Raw genomic sequence first — 10,121 nt, forward strand, 5'->3', positions numbered from 1 at the left:
TGAACAACCAAAAGTTCACTTTTGTGAGATTTTTATGAAGCAGAAACAAAAATTTGTTTATATGACAATAAATACTATTATTGCCTATTATTTATTGATATTTTAGTCAATATTACTATTTATAATTCAATAAATATTATTATTATTAATTTTTATCTCAATAAATATTATTACTGTTTGTTTAAATCTTAATCAATACAATATTCTGTATTTATATCTCATAAATACTAATAGCATTTATTCATAAATAATAATAAATACTAATAATAAATATTATTACTGATTAGAAGTAAATTTATAATCCAGATTAGAACTTCAAATAAAAAAACGTCTTTGTATAGAAAATTTGTTTTTATTTAACATTTAACAACCGTAATCATTCTAACTTTTAAACTTAATATTATGAAAAAAGTGTTTTGTGCAGTTCAAATAAATTAAGAGAAAAAATAAAACAACTAAAAGCTTTCAAACTTTTTTAAAGGTTTGCAACTGTTAAATCTTATAGCATGAACAAGTGTTTTGTGCCAATTTTAGTAAGAGAAAAAATAAAACAACCGCAACCACAAACGATGGTAAATTTATAATCCAGATGAGAACTAAATATATAAATATATATCTATAAATCTCTCGATAATCATATTTACATTATTTTAAAATATGGGTTGCTATAGGTGTCTGTAATCACTGAGGTCGGAAGATCTTTGTGGCACGATATACACCAATTTTAAAAATAAAACTATTGTAAAAGTGAAACTAAAGTGAAACTACTCACTTCAACACTCAAGAGTCTGATTTCATTTCACCACAAAAAGTGAGTAGTTTCACTTTTCCATGTGTTCTACATTGATACTTTTATCTTTAAAATTGGTGTATATAACATTGTGTATATCGTGCCACAAAGATCTTCAGACCTCAGTGATTGCAGACAACTATAGCAATCAATATCTTAAACTAATGTAAACATGATTATTGAGAGATTGAAAGATATATGTCTATATATCTTACATATGTTTACAGTGGTGATCATAATTATGGAACCACTTACAATAACTACTTTTTTTGGTAAGCTACTATTACCTCTACATTTACGACTACAATGACCTCTTCCAAGGTCTGTTAATATACTGTTGCTACACTGTGCCACTTGAAGGCAATACGTATTGATGAGAGCCACTGATTGGGCCAAAAACCTAAGAGCATATAAAAACCTATAAAAACCAAGGCACTGTAAGGCGCCATATAAGAGTACTAGCAATTTTCAAGCTTTGTCGATTGCCAATAAACATCGCCTTTTGAAATCACAATTAAAACCAAATTGTTGATATCCTTCCAAAATAATGAAAATATTGAGCAGCAAAACATAACTTTGCCGTGATAAAATTTGTACACCTTTGACTCGATTTGCGAGAAATAATTTTTAGTCTTTTGTATTATAAGATTGTCCTTCTTGATGACTCGACAGGCTCTGTAAACACAATAATAGACTCTGATATACTCTACTTATAGACTTGCTCTATAGTGACAGGCTTATTAATAATCCCTTCATAATATCTTTCAAGAAATAAATACATAGTAATCTCTTTTAGTAATAGTTTACCTATTGGATGAGATATTTGATTAAATGATTTATTATTATTATTATTATTTGATTATTGATTTCTTTATTTTTTTGCAAAGTTTTTTGTAATAAAGTGTAATATTCAAACTATTCAAAAACAACCTGTTTCAAAATATTTATTGTAGTTGGTGAAAGCAAAGCGCATACTAGCCAATAGCTATTGTTTTTGTTGCGTTATTCTGAAAGCTGTCTTAGATCTCTAGCTTTCATTACCGTGATGATGCTGGGATTTCTTTAGTCACATTCCAAAATAACTTTATCATGGCACAGCTCATCATTCGTGTAGTCTGTGTTGTTACCATGCAGTATTGAGTGTACTCCATTGTTTAGCATTGAATGTTACCATGCAGTCCTGAATTTGTCAAGTCTGTAGCATCTGATGTTACCATGCAGCACTTATAAGCTCTGTCGTAGTTGCACCTGACATTACCATGCAGTACTTGACATATTCCGCTCTAGGCCCCAAGCATCACTGAGTAGATCAATTTACAAATTCCCTACATTTAGTTACAATTTTTATTACGTTATATTGCCATTTGATATGCAAATATACAGTAATGTGTTAATATTATTTTAACACACTATATACAATGTTAAATTCCTAAAGCCATTCCACCAAGGTAAGGCATTGTTAATTTATGTGAAGTATTTGATTTATGAAGCCATGAGTGATTGTTGATTATTTTCTCACTCTTGCAGTAACGACAGCAAGTAACAGTTCACTTTGTGACGCCATTCGCTATTCATTCTGTGTAAAACGTGATAGATCTCTTCGGTAAGACAACTAGAATAATTGTCTGAGCTGATTGTAAATTGTAACAAATTTTTTCCACTCGCCATTAGCTTCGTGTGTAATTTCTCGCAATTGCAGTAGATGTGAGGATTTTAAAGCTGGTCAAACGGATGGAATAACTACATTCATAAAATGTGAAATAGAATTACTTGCAACTGTACATAATTATATGAAAGGTTTTCCTATCGAGGTCACTTGAACTTAATAATAACTGTTTATGGAGCTTCTCGAAGCATTTATTGATTGTATTATATTAAATTATTATTAAAGTGTTTTACAATACAAGTTAATACTTAATTCATAAGTTTGTTTAATAGTTTGGTTTTCATTCTCCAATATTTAATACCTAACTAATAGAACCAGCCCGGAAGTGTAGAGTCATATACTGAGAAAGACAGAAATTTGATATGTTTTACATAAAAGTGGTAAAATTTATTGATTTATAGTAATCTACTGTATGATTATTATTGTAGAACTATAGATCAATTGAGGTCTATCGTGTTGACTAGCCTCACACTTGCAAGTGCAGGTATGTTGTTCCTGCATCAAACCAAGAACTTGAGGCCAGTTCTTGGGGATTTTGTGTAAGTATAGTACCAGTAATGATCAGTACCCTCTTCATGCATATATTATTACTTACATTGCAGTGTGAAATAGACTCTTTGACAGTACTGTTACAGAAAATACTATAAACTATAATATCTATCTATATATCTACTAATAAATTATTTGAAAGCAATACTTATCTTTTTTTTCCAGCTACTGTCCAGCTAAAAAAAAAAAAAAAAAAAAAAAAAAAAAAAAAAAGATAAGTATTGCTTTCAAATAATTTATTAGTATATAGCTGCTCCAATATATTTGTTGAGCACTCTAATTTTAGTAATACTAGCCCATAATTCTTAGGAATTTATAGTTTATCTATATATCTATATATTATCTATATACACCTACATGTGTAGTCAACCTTTATAGACACGAATCAACACTAATATAGAAACATAAACATAATGCTACTAATTATTTCCAGGAGATCTTATATGGAGGTGAGACACTCGCTGAAAAGTGGCTCTCCGGTTAATAGTTTCAATACTACCTCCAGGAGGAGTACAGTGCAACCTCGGTTCTCGACCATAATCCGTTCCTGAAGGTTGTTCAAACACCGAAATCATTTTTCCCATTACAAATAATGTAAATCGTTTTAATCCGTTCCAACACCCTGAATGTTTACCTTGTTAGTACACATACATTTATTTGTACAGCAAAATGGCAAAGACACAAATAACATAAATGTAACTTGTAAAATGTAATGTAATTACTATTGTAATCTTCCATATGAAAGATTACGCTAACACGAACGTGTAAAAATAAAAAAAGGATAAAGAAAAGAATAATGAATAGGATTTTTTAGGATACAGGATGTTCTTTTCTCTTAAAATATCTATCCAATGACATTTGCCTCTGCATTCTTTTTAGCACTTTTCGGAAGTGGTTCATGATAGTGCCGTTAAAGTCATTGATGACTCTTGTGGCTGCAGCTTTATCGGGGTGGTGGAGTTCGCCAAAATTCTGTAACTCAGCCCATTTGCTACACATTTGTTTAATCTCGGACGTCGGGGCATTCTTTCTTGGCGACAACAGTTGGTCACGGTCAACGCCGCTCAGCATCCGGCGTTCGAACTCTGATTTTTGTTTGAACTACGAAGCAAGAATTGCTTGGATTTTTTTTTCGGACTCCGATTTGTTCGAACTGCGAGTCGTTCGAAAACCGAGGTTACACTGTACTGAATTGTCATCGAGAGACGTATCTGTCCAGACAATTGAGAGAAAACAGCAAAAGTCTAGACATGTAACCAAAGAAACAGCTAGTGTTGGGACTGAGAACCATCATGTCCTCCTATATATCCGCTCACAGGAGTTTTAAAACCACCATCTATTTACACCTACATGCCTCTAACAGTACAACAACAACAACTCACCGAAGCTGTTGCGATAACCTCTGAAGGTAAGCTGGAACTATTGTAGACGTTGTAATCTTTGTTCAGATGTGTTATTATTACTAGTATATTTATAATAATAATTTATAGCCATGAAAAATGCAAAATGGGCTGAGAAGCATCACGCTTTTCCCAAATGCACGCTCACCGGAGCTACAAAACAACCACCAGTGTGCCCGCACATGCCTCCACCGGAACAACAACAAAAACGGTATGAAGCTGTTGCAATGACCTCTGAAGGTAAGCTGGAACTAGTGTAAACGTTGTAATATGTGTTCAGATGTGTTATTATTATTCATATATTTATAATAATAATTTATAGCCATGAAAAAGGCAAAATGGGCTGTACTTATTATGCAACTATGATCTCCTCTTTTCTTTTTAATTTCTCTGTAGTCTGCCTCCCATTTTCAAGTTCTCTTCTCACCTTCAGCTTCCTCCCTATTAAACTCCTCACCTTCTTTTCACCTCTTTGTATCCTTTCCCCTTCTTTTTGACTCCATATTACCCGCTTCCTTTTTCGCTTCTCATGAAATTCTCATGATTAATGGATCAAGGTTTAGGAGAAAATTTTCAAGAATTGTTCAAACAATTCACTGATTTAACAAACAATGTACAACAGTATTACTATAAGACCACTGTAACCCAAACTGATTATTTTGCATTGCAGAGATTCTAAAAGACCTTCGTGATTATGTTATATAAGTACCGTGTATTACTGCTTGCTCAATTGGCCAGTTAACCTGTCGCTTGTTTAAAGGTATCAACCTTGACTGTTCAGAAACTACTAATAATTCACCTCTAGACATCTGATGGTAGAAATTTAGTTCAATTACCCATAGTGCATCTGATCTTCCTCACTAGTTTCAACATACGCCTGCATCTCTTCACTTAGGATTATTTTAACATTGACTAGACTAGCTCTTGTTTGTTACTGCGCCTAAGCGGGTCTCCTTTCCTACCTTTTAGTGACGTGACTGGAGATGACACCCTCGAGTATGCCAAGATGATGATAGCCCCTCAAAAATATCGGGATTAATCGTGCGTGTCAAAAGAGCCACAAGATTTTTTGTCTGCTGACGGTCGTGGAGATGGAAAAACTCTAATGTAATTTTGTCTCAAAGTATGAAATTACTTAGACTATTGTAAATATTAGTTTTATTTTATCCCGACAATATAATTATTTCTTTCCGACTCAACACCACCATTTTGATGTTTTTAGTAAGGTTTCAGGGCTTGGCATTCATAAAACTACCAAAAGCATACTGCAACAATTTGTTTTTCTTTAATGAATAGTTCCTGGCAGTCAAAAATTAGAAGTTATCTGCCTCAATGGATTGGCCATTTCAGATATTGGTCATACTTAGGCGCAATAATAAAATATTAATGGAAGTTGTCTGCCTTCGTGGAATGGTAGTTTTGAAAACCAGACATGCTTTGGTGCATAATAGTAAAATCTATCAATAGAAGTTGTCTGCCTCCATATCTTTGGGTAGAGGTAACATTTGTTCACACAATAATAAAATATTAATAAAAACAAATAAACACAACAGTTATCCTTCACATCTGACAGCTTTCACTAATATTATTCATATGCAGATCTGTTACACAATGAGATTGTACAGCAATATCTATCTTTGTTCATATCACTGTAAAGTCAACTAATTTAGCTGCAGATGTGTTAACAAGAACCTGTTAGTGATTGACAGAGAAACTGTATCTATCTGGAACTGACAGAGAGGAGCTCACCACTCAACTAGATACTTGCATGAATGCAAAGAGTGTCTATAAAGTCCTTGAGTGGCAGACTTGATATTGTTACTGGTAAGGCAGGTGTGTTCAGTTGAGACCATATAACAGTAATAAAAGTTTAACAACTTTGGATCGTTGGACAGATTGATCAGGGTTTCTGATGCGCTCTGGCAAAAAGGCCAGGGTTAACAAGCGGGTTATCAATCTGTGTTGAGAATGCAGGGCACAATAGACCGAGTTTTTGTCCAGTCTACGTGTACCAAAACCCGAACTCGCAACTAAATATTGAACCAGCAAGATCGAAATACTCAAAACCTCTATTACCCGAGACTCGAGAAAAGATAAACCCTAGAGTTCAACGAGTTTTATTACTCGTGTCCAGCACTAATACATGTATATACAATAAAAAGATTATTCCTAGACTACTGAAAACTTTTACAGTTTAATAATCAATCCAAAGTGTTCTTGGTGCTGGGGGGCTAGTAATTCAATCGATATGTACCCGTATATGTATATATATTTCTCAAAGTTTGTTTTCTGCTTTTGGTGTGTCCAGCTATAGCTATTGAAATTTTGAAATAACGATGCTGTTTTGCAAAAAAATTGAACTCAAAACTCACCGGTGCACCAGTCAGAAGCCATACCAACTCAGCCACACGGACTTGTTCACTTCACTACGCGATATATATCACTATATGGGAGCTAATACGCGACGGGCTTTGTGCACTACGCAGGGTGATTGCCTAACGTTACCAAGAGGGTAGCTCTTATTTAGTATGCTTACTCAAATTATGCATCGTTAATGTGCTAGGCTATTAGCAAGTGGCAGGCAGCTCTCATTACCTCTCATTGTTTATACGCTGATTTTGAATACCTGGGCAATGCCGGGTAGCACAGCTAGTCTTACTATATACTGTGTATACCTTTTTCCAGATTTTATACTCTAAATGACGTATTAATTGAAACTCTATGAACACTATTAATATTTCTTTGAAACACGATGCTTTTTCATCCTCGCCAAACTAGGACTAATTTGTTTTCTACAAAACGGTGATATTAACAATTATTCCACTCAGAATTAAAATTTGTCGATTGTATTTCAGTTCAGTGTCAACCGTTATGGTAAAAAGTGGTTCGTAATCAGATAAGTGATGAAATTTTAGTTAAAGGTTTACTAAAATGCATACTGAAAATTCCTTCAAGTATGTTCATAGTAAGCTAAATTCATATGCGTTAGATTCTGCATTTATGTTACTGTCTGTCTTGAAGGTAAAAACTCTGCATATAGTACATTGTAATGTTACATTTTCTTGCAGATCATAACCACAAAAGGCACTAAAGTTATTGTAGCCAACTATAGTTACTAAGATTAACATATTGTTTTGCTACTATTTTTTAAAGATGTTGGTGAATTTTACCAGGCAGTGATTGCATTAGATAATTGGGTTTCTAATGCAATCACTCTATACGCTTATACAATATTTTTGCCTTTTGATGCCAACACTGAAATGACCTGAAATCATATAATCTTCTACAAAATAATTTTCATTGTATTCGTAGCAAAACGGAATTTATTTAGCCGTTTCTTGTTAATGATTTTCCATTAACAGCTTTACAGTTGTATTTTTCCTCTTAATTTATTTCAACCAAAGCACCTCTTTCATGATAGGAAATTTGAAAGTTGCAGCTGTTTGAAAAAATTTTGAAACCTTTACAGTTGTTTTATTTTTTCTCCTAACTCATTTGAACTGCACAAAAACACTTTTCCCGTGATATGAAGTTCAAAAGTTAGAATGGGAAATGATGTATATGTTAACTAAAAACAATCTTTCTGTCCAAAGACTTTTTTATTACCCGGGCAACACCGGACATTTACCTAGTCATGTATAACATTGACTAAATTGAATCTATACATATAAACCTCAAAGTTGTCTGTACATCTGTGGTTTGTCTGTACATCTGTGGTTTGTCTGTACATCTGTGGTTTGTCTGTACATCTGTGGTTTGTCTGTACATCTGTGGTTTGTCTGTACATCTGTGGTTTGTCTGTACATCTGTGGTTTGTCTGTACATCTGTGGTTTGTCTGTACATCTGTGGTTTGTCTGTACATCTGTGGTTTGTCTGTACATCTGTGATTTGTCTGTGTGATTATAGCTCTAAAATTTTAGCAACGAAATATGCAGTTTAATAATATAAAAAATATATATATTTTGTAATGTAAAAAGTATATATATATTTATTTATATATATAAACTTATATATATATTTATATATACAAAATATATATATACATATATATATATACATATACACCATGCTACATTTCGACTATTGAAGCCTTATCAGTGCAGCTCAAAGCATTCAAGGGAGACAAGTTCCATTGCCAATGAGGGTAGACTTCCTGCCATTAAACAACTACGGTAAGTCACCTCATAGACTTTAAGAAAGTCAGTGTTGACACCAGAGTGCTCAAATCATAGGCGTGACGAGCTATTCACAAAGGCTAATAGTGACACACCTCTTGAAACAACTAAGGTGTCTCACAGACTATGCGCGCGTGTGCGCGCATGTGTATTTGTAGAGGTTTTACGGTATATATGTATATGGATATGAAATGACAGCAAAAGGCTGGATGACAATAAAAGCCAATGTAAAATATTGGTGCTCTCTGCCTGATTGCTAATAATCATCAAATGCACTTGTACACACATGTCACTACAGGTGTCATACATGTGCGCTTTTATTTTTCCACAGACGGTCAGCAGAGGTCAGGTGAGGTGAAAGACCTAAAGTAAAATATTTTCCTCTAAATATCCCTACATATACATGTAGATGTCGATTATGATGCCTTCAAAGTAAATTATATAATTTTATTAGCAGTTTTGGTAACTTTATTTTTTAAACAATTAGCATTTCAAGCTGTCTTAGTGTTGCTTGCAACAACCATGATAAATTCACTCGATATTTCTCCAATATACACATACATATCGGTGTCTATTATGATGTCAATCAGAAAAGACTTCAACACTCAATAAGCCTGGTTTCATTTTACGCAAAAACCTACATTAATAATTTTATTTTTAAAGTGGTGTATATCGTGCCACAAAGATCTTCAGACCTCAGTGATTACTGACAACTATAGCAACCCATATTTTAAAATGCATTTGATGTAAACTTATTCACTCAGTTTTTAGGAGTTGTTCATCCTTCAAAGAAGTGATTGCAAACAATATTTCCTGCATGATAATGTTAAAAGAAATGTTATTGACCAACTTGTTGGACCAGACACTAAATTGGAAAGTCATACGCAGTGCAGGCCACTATTAAACTTTAAGCGAATCGTGTGAACAGCATAGAGGTATTCTTATTTTAAAGTGGTGACTATTGCGGGTTGGTATTTTTTTAGCCTATTTTCTATTGCATTAACTTAGCCTCATTACTTGTATTATAAAAACGGCATGTTGCGATAAAAAGAGTTATTCATATACCCAGCCTGTAAACAAAATTTTTCCAAAAATTACTTTATTGTTCTTGCCACTGCCTCCAACAGTTTCACACACAAAAAACATTTGCCTGTAATGAGCAGTAATCTCAAATCACTCAGCTGGTAGATGCATATCAATTAACTCTGTGGTCATTGCAATAAGCAACAACAGCCTCCATAATGGCATACTAAGGCAACTGAGAGAGGTCACCTGTACTTTCCTGTCAATTCTACTATAACTGGACATGAGTATTGCGCCTGCCAGACCAGTTGCTCCTGAACGTCTTTATTGTCCCCCTTGCTGTATCTCTTTCTGGTGGTTGGGACATTTGCGTCCAGTCATAGTAGAATTGACAGGAAAGTACAGGTGACCTCTTACTGTTGCCTTGGCATGCCATTATGTCAACTTATGTAGGTTGTTGTTGCTTTTATTGGCCTGCTGAGTAGTTTGACCACACAGAGAGCTAGTTGATGTGGGT

This window comes from Watersipora subatra, chromosome 5 (assembly GCF_963576615.1).
Source record: "Watersipora subatra chromosome 5, tzWatSuba1.1, whole genome shotgun sequence".
NCBI lineage: Eukaryota > Metazoa > Bryozoa > Gymnolaemata > Cheilostomatida > Watersiporidae > Watersipora > Watersipora subatra.